The sequence below is a fragment of the Microcaecilia unicolor genome, chromosome 3 (genome assembly GCF_901765095.1).
Source record: "Microcaecilia unicolor chromosome 3, aMicUni1.1, whole genome shotgun sequence".
NCBI lineage: Eukaryota > Metazoa > Chordata > Amphibia > Gymnophiona > Siphonopidae > Microcaecilia > Microcaecilia unicolor.
In genome coordinates, this window is record NC_044033.1 from 9670628 (window position 1) to 9685732 (window position 15105).

At 45.6% G+C, this 15105-nt stretch overlaps 1 protein-coding gene across 1 annotated transcript in view; it reads right to left on the reverse strand.

Annotated features, from left to right (window-relative positions):
- The window catches only part of LOC115467377 (MAM domain-containing glycosylphosphatidylinositol anchor protein 1-like), a gene marked incomplete in the record, with an annotated part of 483050 nt that overhangs the window by 195846 nt on the left and 272099 nt on the right, over window positions 1-15105 (reverse strand).

A 15105-nucleotide genomic window follows, 5' to 3' on the forward strand; every position in this document is an offset into this window, starting at 1 on the left:
TAACTAGGCAGTTACACCTCGAGAACGCTTAAGCACACGGTTATTCAATAGCACTTATGTACAATTAGACGTCTTCTTTTCCTGCTCTATATAGAATGAGGGGGTAAAGGATGGTCAACGTAACATCACTTTTTATATAAGGCTCCGGGTCTCATCTGGGAAACTACAGAAGCCTAATTTGACGCCAGCAAAACAAGATTTTGCTTTATTGATCTACTGGAATTTATCGATGGTGTAAATACAAATGTAGACAGGGGATAGTCTGCATAATATATATGGATTTTCAGAAGTCACTTGACAAAGTCCCTTCTGAAGCGCTGCTCAGGAATAAAGCCAGGCAGACTAGCTGGGCCTTTTATCTTTTATTTTTTAACCTTGACAAAAATCAAGCCAATTGCCCAGCTCCCCAAAGAGGCATCCTGGGACGGCAGGAGTCCAGGGGGAGTCCCCGCATCCCTGGCTGGCCGTTTCGCTTTATCTCAGCCGCAGGACTCAGCCTCTGCACAGAGAGAGCTGTCCTTTCTGAAAGCAGGAGGCAGGTGTTTAGTTAATAGAGTGGAACATTTTCCTTTCCATTTCACTGTAGCCTCAGGTTACAGGTTTCATTTTCTGATAGTTACTAAAGCCCTGTGGAAAACATACCCATTCCCTTAATATCCTGGCATGCACTCACTTGCAGGATAGCCACCTGAGGTTCAATTTAGACAGGAGACAAGACATTTGTAGATTAATGGGTTTCAAGCCCCTTTTCCTAGAAAATGCAATAGGAACATTAGCGCTATAAGTCACTGGATGCTGTGGGGTAAAACCTGGACTGGACCGATCGATCAATTTATTAAATTTTGTTTGATTTGAAGGCTGAGGATTTTATATTGGGGAAGGGAGGGGCAGGTTGGGAGTTTTGTTTATAAGTTTTAGTTTTCTAAGTGGGTGTACTTAGCAAATGATCTCACTGACTTTGTCGTATACCAGTGTTTTGGGGGAAGAGGTCTAGGATCAGTGTAGAAACATACAAAAATGTAGGCAGATAAAGACCATCAGGCTTATTTTCGAAAGAGAAGGGCGCCCATCTTTCGACACAAATCGCAAGATGGGCGTCCTTCTCACAGGGTTGCCCAGATCGGCATAATCGAAAGCCAATTTTGGGCATCCTCAACTGCTTTCCGTCACGGGGATGACCAAAGTTCACGGGGGCGTGTCGCAGGCGTAGTGAAGGCGGGACTGGGGCATGCCTAACACATGGGCGTCCTCGACCGATAATGGAAAAAAGAAGGACGTCCCTGACGAATACTTGGCCAACTTTACCTGGTCCTTTTTTTCTTAAGACCAAGCCACAAAAATGTGTCCTAAATAACCAGATGACCACCGGAGGGAATCGGGGATGACCTCCCCTTACTGCCCCAGTGGTCACTAACCCCCCACCACCCAGCTCCATGACAGCAGTATGCAGGTTCCTGGAGCAGTTTTAGTGGATGCAGTGCACTTCAGGCAGGCAGACTCAGGCCCCCCCACCTTTTACACTTGTGGTGGTAAATGTGAGCCCTTCAAAACCCACCTCAAACCCACTGTACCCACAGGTAGGTGCCCCCCTTCACCCATAAGGCCTATGGTAGTGGTGTACAGTTGTGGGGAGTGGGTTTGGGGGGCTCAGCATACAAGGTAAGGGAGCTATGCACCTGGGAGCAATTTAAGAAGTCCACTGCAGTGCTCCCTAGGGTGCCCACTTGGTGTCCTGGCATGTGAGGGGGACCAGTGCACTATGAATGCTGGCTCCCCCCACGACCAAAGGGCTTGGATTTGGTCGTTTCTAAGATGGGTGTCCTCGGTTTCCATTATCGCCGAAAATCGGGGACGACCATCTCTAAGGACGACCATCTCTAAGGTGGGCGTCCCCGACTGTATTATCAACTACTACTACTACTACTACTACTTAGCATTTCTATAGTGCTACTAGGGTTACGCAGCGCTGTACAAGTTAAAACATGGGGAAGGACAGTCCCTGCTCAAGAGAGCTTACAATCTAAAGGTAACAAACTATGTAGTCAGTGTAGTCAGTGTATCATGAATGGGGAAGGTGGTTAGGCGCCAAAAGCAAGGGAGAAGAGATGGGTTTTGAGTAAGGACTTGAAGATGGGCAGGGAGGGCGCATGGCATATGGGCTCGGGGAGTCTGTTCCAGGCATAAGGTGATGCGAGGCAGAAGGGACGGAGTCTGGAGTTAGCGGTGGTGGAGAAGGGTACAGATAGGAGTGATTTGTCCTGAGAGCGGAGGTTATGGGTGGGGACATAGGGGGAGAGGAGGGTAGAGAGGTAATGGGGGGCTGCAGATTGAGTGCATTTGAAAGTCATTAGGAGAAGCTTGAACTGAATACGGTAGCGAATCGGGAGCCAGTGAAGCGACTTGAGGAGAGGGGTGATATGAGAGTATCGGTTCACGCGGTAGATAAGACGTGCAGCGGAATTTTGGACAGATTGAAGGGGGGATAGGTGGCTAAGCGGGAGACCAGCAAGGAGAAGGTTGCAATAGTCAAGACGAGAGGTAACGAGTGAGTGGACGAGGGTTCGGGTGGTCTGTTCAGAGAGGAATGGGCGAAAGATGGACGCCCATCTTGTTTCGATAATACGGGTTTCCCCGCCCCTTCGCCGGGACGTCCTGCGAGGACGTGCTCAGGAAAACTTGGGCGCCCCTTTTGATTATGCCCCTCCATATAACCTATCCAGTCTGCCCATCCATGCCATCTACTCTCCCTATCACTCCCTCAGAGATCCCATGCACTTGTCTCAAGCTCTCTAGAATTCAGATACTGTGTTCGTCTCCACCACTTCCACCGGGAGGCCGTTCCACTTATTCACCACCCTGCCTGAGAAGAAGTATTTCCTCAAGTTACTTCTGAGCCTATCACCTTCATCCTATGCCCCCTTGTTCCAGAGCTTCCTTTCAATTGAGACTCAACTCCTGTGCGTTTATGCCACATAAGTATTTAAATGTCTCTATCTTATCTCCCCTCTCCCACCTTTCTTCCACATATTAGGAGAGAACGATGCCTTGCTGTTCTGATAATACAATCGGTCGGTCTGAAGTGGCATTAGGTCATCGGTCAGGTAGAAGGAGGGATAGATATAAAGGTAGGTGGTTGACAATTTTAAGGGAATTTCGGCTAAGAGGAAAACTCCTGACCTGGTAAATATTCCCCCAGGACCATGTGTTCATTTTAATGCACATTCAATGTGATAAAACAGATATTATATGTGATTTAGCAGGAGATAACTCGGTGGATTTACCGTTTATTACAGCAATATGGTTGGCAAAGTTGGAAGCCCTTTGTTAGTATCACTTTGGCCTCTGTGTTATGCAATTTCTCACCTGCTGTGGCTGTGTAAGAAGGGTGGTGGAGTAGCTTGACTGGAGTTAGGATTGTGAGCTTGGCTTCTTTAAGAGCACTGGACGGGATATCGATGAGAGAGGGAGGCGGTTGCTGGACATCAAGGATTGGGATGCTATTCATTTAAAGGCCCCCCGGATCGTTAGGCTCAGATTAAGCAGGAGTTAATGGGATCATTACAAGCACCTGTGGAAGTTTTTGAAAGATGTGATCTTGGGGCATAGGAGCCAACTTTTCAAAATGATTGGGGGTGCTGAATTATTTTTTTTTTTTTACAGGTGGTGCATTCCCCCCTCCCCCTCATCTCCCTCCCCGTCCCCCCTCCCCCTCCCACCTATCCCCCTCCCCCTCCCTCCCAGGCCCACCTTCCTCCCTCCCAGTCCCTCCCAGTTCCAGGCCCCCCTCCCTCTGAGTTCCAGGATCCCCCCTCCCTCCCTCCCAGTTCCAGGGTCCCCCCTCCCAGTTCCAGGGTCCGTCCTCCCTCCCTCCCAGTTCCAGAGTTGTCACCCCTCCCTTCCTCCCTCCCTCCCTCCCAGTTCCAGGCCCCCTCCCTTCAAATTTTAAACGTCATCTATCTTACCTCATCGGGGTTAGGGCAGCAGCAGCGGTAAAAAGCATGCAGTCTCGGCTTGGTGCTTAGTTCAGTTTTCCCTTCTCTCTCTCTCAGCTCTGGCCCCGCCCTTGCGGAAACAGGAAATGAGGGCGGGACCAGAGCTGAGAGAGAGAGAGAAGGGAAAACTGAACTAAGCACCGAGCCGAACCTGCATGTTTTTTACCGCTGCTGCCGACCTAACCGTGACGAGGTAAAATAGATTACTTTTAAAATTTGAAGGGAGGGGGCCTGGAACTCGAAGGGAGGAGGGAGGGAGGGAACAAACTTCCGGTGGGTGAACAAACTTCTGGTGGGTGAAATATTGGGGGTGCTCGAGCACCCACAGAGTCGGCACCTATGTCTTGGGGGATTTTAACCAGAAGCGTAGCCAGGTTGTGACGCTAGGGGGAGTAGAGAAGCACACACTCGCATTGCATAGGTTCAACAGACTGCCTGAAAAACAGGCGTCGTCACCGTCCAAAGTCCTTTTGGGGGAGCGGTCACTCCCCTGGTGCCCCACCTAGCTAGCCACTGATTTTAACACATATCCAGAGCCAAGGTTCCCTCTAAACTGAGATGGAGTCATCCAACTGCATTGCTGCCAGTAGGGGGCGGTGCTTCAATATTGTGATTTCAATGAATAGGGACAGGCAGGTTCCCTGGAGTCCTGTAGAGCTTGCCTATTGGAAATGTGGTAGTGAAAAAGCACCTCCTATTGGCAGGACTATAGGTGGAGTAGAGGATTCATCCGATGTGGAGGTAGCCTCTCTTTGACCGTGTTGGATTTGCAGAGGGTGAAATTCTTTATCTTTAATTAAAATTTGACATACCGCCTTTCAGAATAAAACCAAAGAGGTTTGCAATTAAAACCAAAAGGCTACAGTCAGGGGGGGGGCCCATCAATTACATTGAATTCTTTGTTGTCGGGATGCAGGGCAGAGGAGGTGATGTGGTCAGATCACGTGGTGATAGAGTTTTCGATATATGGAATGAAGTAGACTTAAGGAATGGCTTTGGAGTTTGACGGAGGTAATACTGAAAGATCTAGGCGAGGATGATGTGGAGGGGATGGCACAGAAACGGGATGGTTAATTACAGTGAGTTTAGACATCAGTCTACCACTGAAACAAATTCGGTGTTTCTTGGAAAAAAAGTAAATCCTTGGGTTTCAAAGATGTTGCTCAAGGAGAAAGTTAAGTCGCTCATTTTCAAAGTACATAGACATATGTAACAGTGTAAGAATGGAGGAGTGGCCTAGTGGTTAGAGCACTGGTCTTGCAATTGAGAGGTGGCCAGTTCAAATCCCCCTGCTGCTCCTTGTGATCTTGGGCAAGTCACTTAACCCTCCATTGCCTCAGGTACAAACTTAGATTGTGAGCCCTCCTGGGACAGAGAAATATCCAGAGTACCTGAATGTAACTCACCTTGAGGTATTATTGAAAAAGATGTGAGCAAAATCTAAATAAATAAATAAATAGCAAGATTCTAGAATCCTAAAGAGTAAAAAGATTCCATGCAGAATCTCAGAGTAGCAACATTCCATGTAGAACCCCAAAAAGTAACAAGATTCTTTGGGGTGGAGGAGTGGCCTAGTGGTTAGAGCACAGGTCTTGCAATCCAGAGGTGGCTGGTTCAAATCCCACTGCTGCTCCTTGTGATCTTGGGCAAGTCAGTCAACCCTCCATTGCCTCAGGTACAAACTTAGGTTGTGTAGAAATGGTAAATAGTAGTAGTAGTACCTGAATGTAACTCACCTTGAGCTACTACTGAAGAAGGTGTGAGCAAAATCTAAATATTTAAAAATAAGTTGATGTGCTTTGAAAGTGAGCCTCTAGGGGCCACATTTTATATACGGCACGGAAAAAACTTACACGTAGTGCTATTCTGTAAACCTTGCCTAAAGTTAGGCGTGATTTACAGAATATGCATAGCACCCATCCCCGTGTCTATAATTTAGGTGTGAACATTTATGCTAACTAAAACCTGGTGTAAATGCCTGGGATTAGGAATACTCTACAACAGAGCGTGTAATTTATTAGGAAAGCCTACGACCCATCCATGCCCCTCCTATGGCCACAACCTGTTTTGAGATCTGCGCATTAGAATTTATGTGCACAACCTTACAGAATACGCTTAGAAAGTTGGGTGTGGAAATTCTAATTAATGCCGATCAATGCTTGTTATTGGCCAATTATCGGCGAGTATTGGCTTGTTAATCAATTATCAGGAAAGGGATGGTGAATAAGACAGAAAACACTATAATGCCTTTGTAACGCTCCATGGTGCGTCCACACCTTGAGTATTGTGTGCAGTCCACAAAAAAGATATAGCGGAATTAGAAAAGGTTTAAAGAAGAGCGACCAAAATGATAAAGGGGATGGAACTCCTCTCGTATGAGGAAAGGCTATAGAGGTTAGGGCTCTTCAGCTTGGAAAAGAGATGGATGAGGGGAGATATGATTGAGGTCTACAAAATCCTGAGTGGTGTAGAAGTAAATCGATTTTTTGCTCGTTCCAAAAGTACAATGACTAGGAGACACTTGAGGAAGTTACATGGAAATACTTTTAAAACAAATAGGAGGAAATATTTTTTCACTCAACGAATAGTTAAGCTCTGGAACTCGTTGCCAGAGGAGGTGGTAACAGTGGTTACTGTATCTGGGTTTAAAAAAGGTTTGGACAAATTCCTGGAGGAAAAGTCCATAGTCTGCTATTGAGGCAGACATGGGAAGCAATTGCTTGCCCTGGGATTTGTAGTATGGAATGCTGCTACTCTGAGACTCTGCATGGAATCTTGTCACTCTTTAGGATTCCAGAATCTTGCTATTCTTTGGGGTTCTACATGGAATGTTGCTACTCTTTGAGATTCTGCATGGAATCTTGTCACTCTCTAGGATTCCAGAATCTTGCAATTCTTTGGGATTCTACATGGAATGTTGCTACTCTGAGATTCTGCATGGAATCTTGTCACTCTTTAGGATTCCAGAATCTTGCTATTCTTTGGGGTTCTACATGGAATGTTGCTACTCTTTGAGATTCTGCATGGAATCTTGTCACTCTTTAGGATTCCACAATCTTGCTATTCTTTGGGGTTCTACATGGAATGTTGCTACTCTTTGAGATTCTGCATGGAATCTTGTCACTCTTTAATAAAATTTGATTACATGCCTTAATTATCAAACTCAAGGCGAATTACAATTAAAAAGTAAAATATGGATCACATAACCAATACTCACCCTAATACACTCATAAGAAATAAATATTCATATCCCAGGCATCAAATCCCAGTAAAAACATCTTTAAAATATCTGTAATAATTCAACTAGTAAAATAGCCAAGCTTTTTCCAGTCTTCAAAAAACTCATATAATTATGTTCCAATCAGAAAGGCGATGGCATTTCATTCCACAATTACAGTTCACAATCAGGAAAAACCTGTATCATTTGCTGTGATGCTACTTCCTGAGAGGGAATGCGCAACTATGACAGCTGAGACTATCAAAGGTTCCATTTGCATTCACAGAAAATCAACACGTCTGATAAATATCTGGAGGAACTGTAATGCAAAGCCTGAAAAACCAAGGATAGCTCATTATTTTAGAAATACGTCTAATGTAACTAGAAGCATAGAAAGATGACGGCAGATAAAGACCATATGACCCATCCAGTCTGCCCATCCTCTGCAACCCCTAATTCTTCCTGTTCCTTAGTGATCCCACATGCTTATCCCATGCCTTTTTAAATTCTGGAACAGTCCTCGACTCCACCACCTCCACCACCCTTTCTGTGAAATAATACTTCCTTAGGTTACTCCTAAGCCTATTCCCTCTTAACTTTGTCATATGCAGTGGCGTACCAAGGGGGGGGGGGCGGTGGGGGCGGTCCGCCCCGGGTGCATGCCGCTGGGGGTAGGGGGTGCCACGCACCCGTCGGCTCTTCGTTTTCATGCTCCCTTTGCCCCGGAACAGGTTACTTCCTGTTCCGGGGCAGAGAAAGCATGAAAACGAAGAGCTGGCAGGCGCATGGCACCCCCCCCCCCCAGTGGCGTGCACCCAGGAGGGGGGGTTCTTTCACCGGGGGATCAGGGGGGGGGGTTCGCCGGTGGGGAGGGGCATCGCGCTGTTCCGGGGGGGCAGGGCGCATCGGCGATCAGCCCCGGGTGTCAGCCCCCCTAGGAACGCCACTGGTCATATGCCCCCTCATTCCAGAACTCTCCTTCATTTGAAAAAGGCTCTCTTCCTGTACATAAATGCCCTTGAGATATTTAAACATCTCTATAATGTCTCCTCTCTCCCTCCTCTCTCCCAGCGTATACATGTTGAGGTTCATAAACCTGTCCCTATAATTTTTGCATTCAAGACTGCTTACTAATTTCGTAGCCGCCCTCTGGACCGACTCCATCCTGTTTATATCTTTCCGCAGGTGCGGTCTCCAGAACTGCACGCAGTACTCCAAATGAGGCCTCACCAGAGACTTATACAACGGCACTATCACCTCCTTTTTCCTGCTGGTCATGCCTCTCTTTATGCATCCAAGCATCCTTCTGGCTTTGGCCATCGCTTTTTCTACCTGTTTGAAAGCTTTAAGGTCATCAGACACAATCACCCCCAAGTCCTGCTCTTCCTTCGCACACTGAAGCACTTCACCCCCTATACTGTACCGTTCCCTCGGATTTTTGCGACCCAAGTTCATGACCCTGAATTTTTTGGGATTAAACCTTAGTTGCCAAATATCGGTCCATTTCTCTAGCTTCGCTAGGTCCTTACTCATGTCATTCACACCCTCCAGGGTGTCCACCCTGTTGCAGAGTTTAGTATCATCCGCAAATAGACAACCCTTACCAGATAGCCCTTCTGCAATATCGCTCACAAAGACGTTAAAAAGAGCCGGCCCTAGGATCGATCCCTGCGGTACTCCACTGACGACCTCCTTTTCTTCAGAGCAAGCTCCATTTACCACCACCCTCTGTCTCCTACCATTCAACCAATTTTTTACCCAATCGGTTACTCTAGGTCCCACACCGAGGGCACTCAATTTATTTATCAGTCGCCTGTGAGGAACCGCGTCAAAGGCTTTGCTGAAATCCAAGTATAGCACATCAAGCGCCCCTCCCACATCCAACTGTTTGGTCACCCATGATGCCTCGGGTCCCACATTCCATGTAGTTCAAGAAATGTCACAATCCTCCTCTTTAGAAGTGTTTCCATTAGCTTACTCACCACCGAGGTCAGACTGACAGGTCTGTAATTCCCTACCTCCTCCTTACTGTGCGCATCTTCAGCTTGGAAAAGAGTTGGATGAGAGGAGATATGATTGAGGTCTACAAAATCCTGAGTGGTGTAGAACGAGTAGAAGTAAATCGATTTTTACTCCTTCAAAAAGTACAAAGACTAGGGAACACTCGAGGAAATTACATGGAAATACTTTAACACAAATAGGAGGAAATATTTTTTCACTCAACGAATAGTTAAGCTCTGGAACTCTTTGCCGGAGGAGGTGGTAACAGCAGTTAGCGTATTTGGGTTTAAAAAAGGTTTGGACAAATTCCTGGAGGAAAAGTCCATAGTCTGCTATTGAGGCAGACATGGGAAGCAACTGCTTGCCCTGGGATTTGTAGTATGGAATGCTGCTACTTTGAGATTCTGCGTGGAATCTTGTCACACTCTAGGCTTCCAGAATCTTGCTGTTCTTTGGGGTTCTACATGGAATGTTGCTACCCTTTGAGATTCAGCATGGTATCTTGTCACTCTTTAGGATTCCAGAATCTCGCTATTCTTTGGGGTTCTACATGGAATGTTGCTACCCTTTGAGATTCTACATGGAATCTTGTCACTCTTTAGGATTCCAGAATCTTGCTATTTGTTGGGGTTCTACATGGAATGTTGCTACCCTTTGAGATTCAGCATGGTATCTTGTCACTCTTTAGGATTCCAGAATCTTCTATTCTTTGGGGTTCTAATGGAATTTTGCTACTCTTTGACATTCTGCATGGAATCTTGTCACTCTTTAGGATTCCAGAATCTTGCTATTCTTTGGGGGTTCTACGTGGATTGTTGCCACGATTTGAGATTCTGCCAGGTATTTGTGACCTGGCTTGGCCAGTTTGGAAAACAGGATACTGGGCTAGATGGACCATTGGTCTGACCTGTAGTGCTACTCTTATGTTCTTATGTTATTGGACAATGGAATCTTGGCGCCGAGATGCCATGACAGAACTAGCGCTCAGTGCTCTGCATCTAGGTGACTAATTTGTGCCACCCGGTTACAGAATGCACCACATATGTTTAAGTAGGATTGCCGAATAAGCCGTTCTAAATTTAAACAGGTAAACTGAATCTGCTATGCAGAAATGCACAGCTAGCATCAATATTCGGCCCAGATAACTTCTATCTGGATACATTTTGGCTTCGACATCTGAATGTTTGCGTTCTGCAGCCGAAATGTATCTATATGAGCTGGCATTGAACTCTGATTTTTTTTTCCAGAAAAGCACTTATGCAGTTACATCGGGTACTGACCATCAGTGTTCTCTCTAAGGTGAGAGCGTGAGCGATCGTTCATACAAACGGGGAGCGTCACTCACTTCCAGTTAATGTTCGCTCAAGGTCACTGACGCCCCGACATCAGGACCACGACTTCCAGCATGCCTGACGGCTGCACTCAGGGTCTGGCTACAGATGCCATTGATATGGTAGGCAGCAGGTCAGCTCATGCTCTGCGTCTGTGACAAAAAACTTGAAAATAGAAAATATAAAAAACAGATGCAGCTGGAGACGGTAAATAATAATGAAAAAGAAACTCGTCCGCCCAAGCACAAAAGCTCCCTAACACATAAGACATTAGCATTGCCACACTGGGACAGACCAAAGGTCCGTCTAGCCCAACACCCTGTCTCTGACAGTGGCCCATCCAGGTCACAATCACCCAACAAGATCCACGGAGCAAAGCATTTTGTACTGCTTGTCCCAGGAATAGTGGGTTTTTCCCTACGTCCATTTAATAACATTCTATGGCCTTTTCCTTCAGGAAGCCGTCCAAACCTTTCTTAAACTCTGCTAAGCTAACCGCCTTAACCACATTCTCCGTCAATGAATTCCAGAGTCGAATTACGTGCTGAGTAAAGAAAAATTTTCTCTTATTTGTTTTAAACTTACTGCACTCCAGCTTCATCACATGCCCCCTTGCCTCCCTGGCTGCAAGGTTCCCTCATCACGGGCAACAGAAAGACGTGACCGCGCAGCTCGAGTGGGACTGCGGTCTCCCCTGGGCTCATAGTGTGTGGAGCTGTGTGGTGAAGGCTTCTGGAGCCAGGCCCTCTCATCTTTTCTTTAGATACATTGGGTACGAGTTGTTCCTCCTCCTCCGGCCAGCCGTTAACTCATTCCGGTTAGGCCCTGCGAGGAAGCAGCCCAGGGTTATCTCTGTGTAGGGTGATGCACATCCCCAACTCTGTGCATGGGAATCATCTGTTTCCCCTGCTTCCCATTCCTGCAGCCACCGCCATCAAGGAACAGAGACAGCTCTTGTGCATGGTGAGTCCACCAGAGAAAAGAGCGGATGGTGTGGATCCAGGAGAATATAAAGTGAGCTGGGTCAGACCAGAGATCTATCAGATCCAGCATTATATGAAGTACTCAGCAAATCTTAATGATGGAGATTATTCACAATTGCTAATGCCAGCTGTATAAAACAAACCTCCCTAATCTACCTGGCTAATGATTACTTATGCATCAGGCCTCCAAAATCCTGTCGGTATTTTTGCCCCCAGACTGCACCAATTCACAAAGAAGCTTCTTGAACATTGCTCCAGGAAAAAGTGCCTGTATGCATCTTCTTCTTCTGCAGGGTGCCTTTTCCATATTAACTAAGATGCATAGTTTTGAAAAGTAAAACTTTGTGCATTGTTGCCTCTCTAGGGTTTAACAAAAATATATTTTATTAAGGTTTCAGAAATAACAACATTGTAATGAATCAGACATGGTAGCCCATTAATCAAAAAAGGAATTTAAAGGGTGAATTCACTAGCTGTAAACAAAAAAAATCAACACTAAATTTGCTCCTTAGATAGCTCAGGGGCACCCCCCACCCCTTGGCTGTTGGGCTATTTTCGGTGCTCGCTTGAAAAAGAAATTGCACGCAACAGGTCACTCCTTAGAGGGAACACTGCTGACCACACACCTGTTTTTATTCTCAATCTTCCGTCTTTTCCAAATGGGTTCTGAAATTTCATTGGAGGCCCAAAATCAATTGTACCATTGACTTTGATTCCTAACACACCTGGGAGAGTGAACTTAAAATAAATCTGAATTCACACTCAGTGTATGTGTGTGACTTTTAACTGTCACACAACATCTGCAGCTTTCTAGCTGATGGGGGACAGTGTTATTGGGACCTAGAACATATCAACCGCACAGACATCACTGTTCTGTCCCCTGACAGCCTGGCACTGGTTGTGGTGTGACCCTGAAATGTGTTAATGTCTTCACTGCTAGGATATGTGTGTGAGCAATGCATTGTGTGTAATGTAGTTCACAGACAACGCAACTCCACTTGCTTGTCTGTATAAGATCCGTTACTACTGGTTGTGATGCTGCTTAGATCACTCCTCTGTCTCAGCCAAGCTTGGCTTCTTTGTTTACGTGCCAGCACTTCCTGGCCATTCTTGCTATCTCTGTCCTCCAATCAGGGGCTGCCCCTAAAGCTGCCCTTGCCACTCGAGGGCAGGCTTTGTCCCTATTGGCCTTTCTACTCTTTCTTCTCTGAGTCTGTATGAGCTTCTAGCTCCGCCCCCCCCCCCCCCCCCCCCCCGTCCATGAGGAGGACAGTATCCATTTTGCTCCAGGACAAAGCAATGATCCTGTTGTAGCTCTGGAAAAGCACTAGTCTTTTCACCCTGAAAATACCCTTCTAGAAGAGGGTACTGCACTCCCAAACACCTAACTCCGAGCTGCCTCTATCTGTGGAACTACTTTTCTTATTTCTGCAATGAGCTGATCCCACTTAAGCTTCTACCTTCTCTTCACTGATACAGCTCGTGAAACTACAGGGTTCCTTTGTGCTTATGAACATCTAACTGTGAGTAATCATCTAGGGTATTCAATAAAGGAACTTCAGAACAGAACAAGAGATTTAGGTGTGTTGATGTGCTAGGGGTTTATACTTCAAGATAATGAGACTTATAGCTAAATAACTCTTAAGAAACAGCTATACAAGTCTCGAGAGACTTGACAATCATACCACCCTCTCCGAGATGATCAACCAGCAACATCACAGAACATTTGAAAGGTAACAGCGCCTGAGAGGCTTTACCTCGCCAGAAATGAGGTTCCAGTCCTCTCCAACTAGACCTGGTGATATAGCTGTTTTTTTTTAAATTAAACTATGAAACACTTTTTAACCCTGAAAATCACTTCAAAATTCTCTCATTCTTGTCATTTTTCCCTTCCAGTTTAAGGCCTGTAAATATCAGCCCAAATTACTCTTCTTCCACACTTCAGATGTGAGATGAAAACTGTTTGCAACCAGTAAGTGACTGAGGGGGGGGGGGGGGGGGGAGGAGGGGAGAAAAACCCAATGTTGCCAGGCTGTACAAGGGGACCTTCTGCAAACTCCCTCCTGCCGTGCACTGTAAAATTCTCTTCATGACAAACAAAAGAGAAGAAGTGACAGTTTGGATGAATCAGAGACTTAGCTATGCAACAATAATAATTACTTACCTGCACCTTAGACAAGAAAATATAAAAAAAAGAAATATCTGGGTCCCCTCTATCACTGGCTGCAACTTCAACTGTCAGGTGAGAATTAATTCATCAATCTCTTAACCAGAGCACTTGTGAGCAGACCGGCAATGAATAAAGCACTTTGCCTTCCACTTAAAGTGCCTTTTCCATGTCTGAAAACATTTGAAAATTGGGTGAGGAGCTAACTGAGGAATAAGAGGAGACGATATTTAAAACTATTTATCCAGGTAGCAGCACACACAGGACCCAAGCAATGATATTCAACAGCCTGACAAAGCTGAATGTCATGTTTGAACACCTTGGCTCACGCTGGGTAGTGCTGGGACAGTTCAGGACAGACCATAGTAACATAGGGCAGACGGGTAGATGTGAATCGTTTGTTTACTCTTTCTAAAAATACTAGGACTAGGGGGCATGCGACGAAGCTACAAAGTAGTAAATTTAATACAAATCGGAGAAAATATTTCTTCACTGAATGTGTAATTAAACTCTGGAATTCGTTGCCAGAGAATGTGGTAAAGGCGGTTAGCTTAGCGGGTTTAAAAAAGGTCTGGATGGCTTCCTAAAGTAAAAGTCCATAGACCATTATTAAAATGGACTTGGGGAAAATCCACTGCTTATTTCTGGGATAAGCAGTATAAAATGTATTGAACTTTTTCGGGATCTTGCCAGGTATTTGTGACATGGATTGGCCACTGTTGGAAACAGGATGCTGGGCTTGATGGACCTTTGGTCTGTCCCACAGTGGCAATACTTATGTACATAGTAACATAGAAGGGCATTTTAGAAAGGAGCTCCAGCTCAGAATTCGGACGTCCAGGTCTGTACGTTGTATGTGGACATCCATTTCTCGTGTATTTTAGAAGAGGATCTTCCACATACAGCCTGTTCGAAAATACATGAGAAATGGACATCCAGCATGAACATCCATTTTACAAACTGAAACAACCAAACTGTGAACGGGGCAAAACAAGGCAGATGGATGTCTTTGTGGCAACATATGAATGACCACAAAGGGGTAGCCTAATTGTTAGAGCTGTGGGATGACACCCAGGTTCAAATCCCACTTCAGCTGTTTGATTTTATTTTTAATTCAGAACCCTTGGGGGACAGAAAGATAGTATTGTACCTGACTGTGCACTGTTTCAACAGCTTTCAGGCTTGCAGGTTTCTTATACATTCAGGTCCAGTAGGTATTTTTCTGTCCCTGGAGGGCTCACAATTTAAAAGAAAAATCACAGAGTTGAAGTGAGATTTGAACCTGGATGATTTGGTCCTCAGCCCATTGCACTAAACATTAGGCTATTTTGCAACTTTGCAAGGAAGTTTATTAAGAAGTTAGTTTTTGTACCACGAAGGTCCATAGTTCCTGAAGCTGTCAAACAGCCCAGCA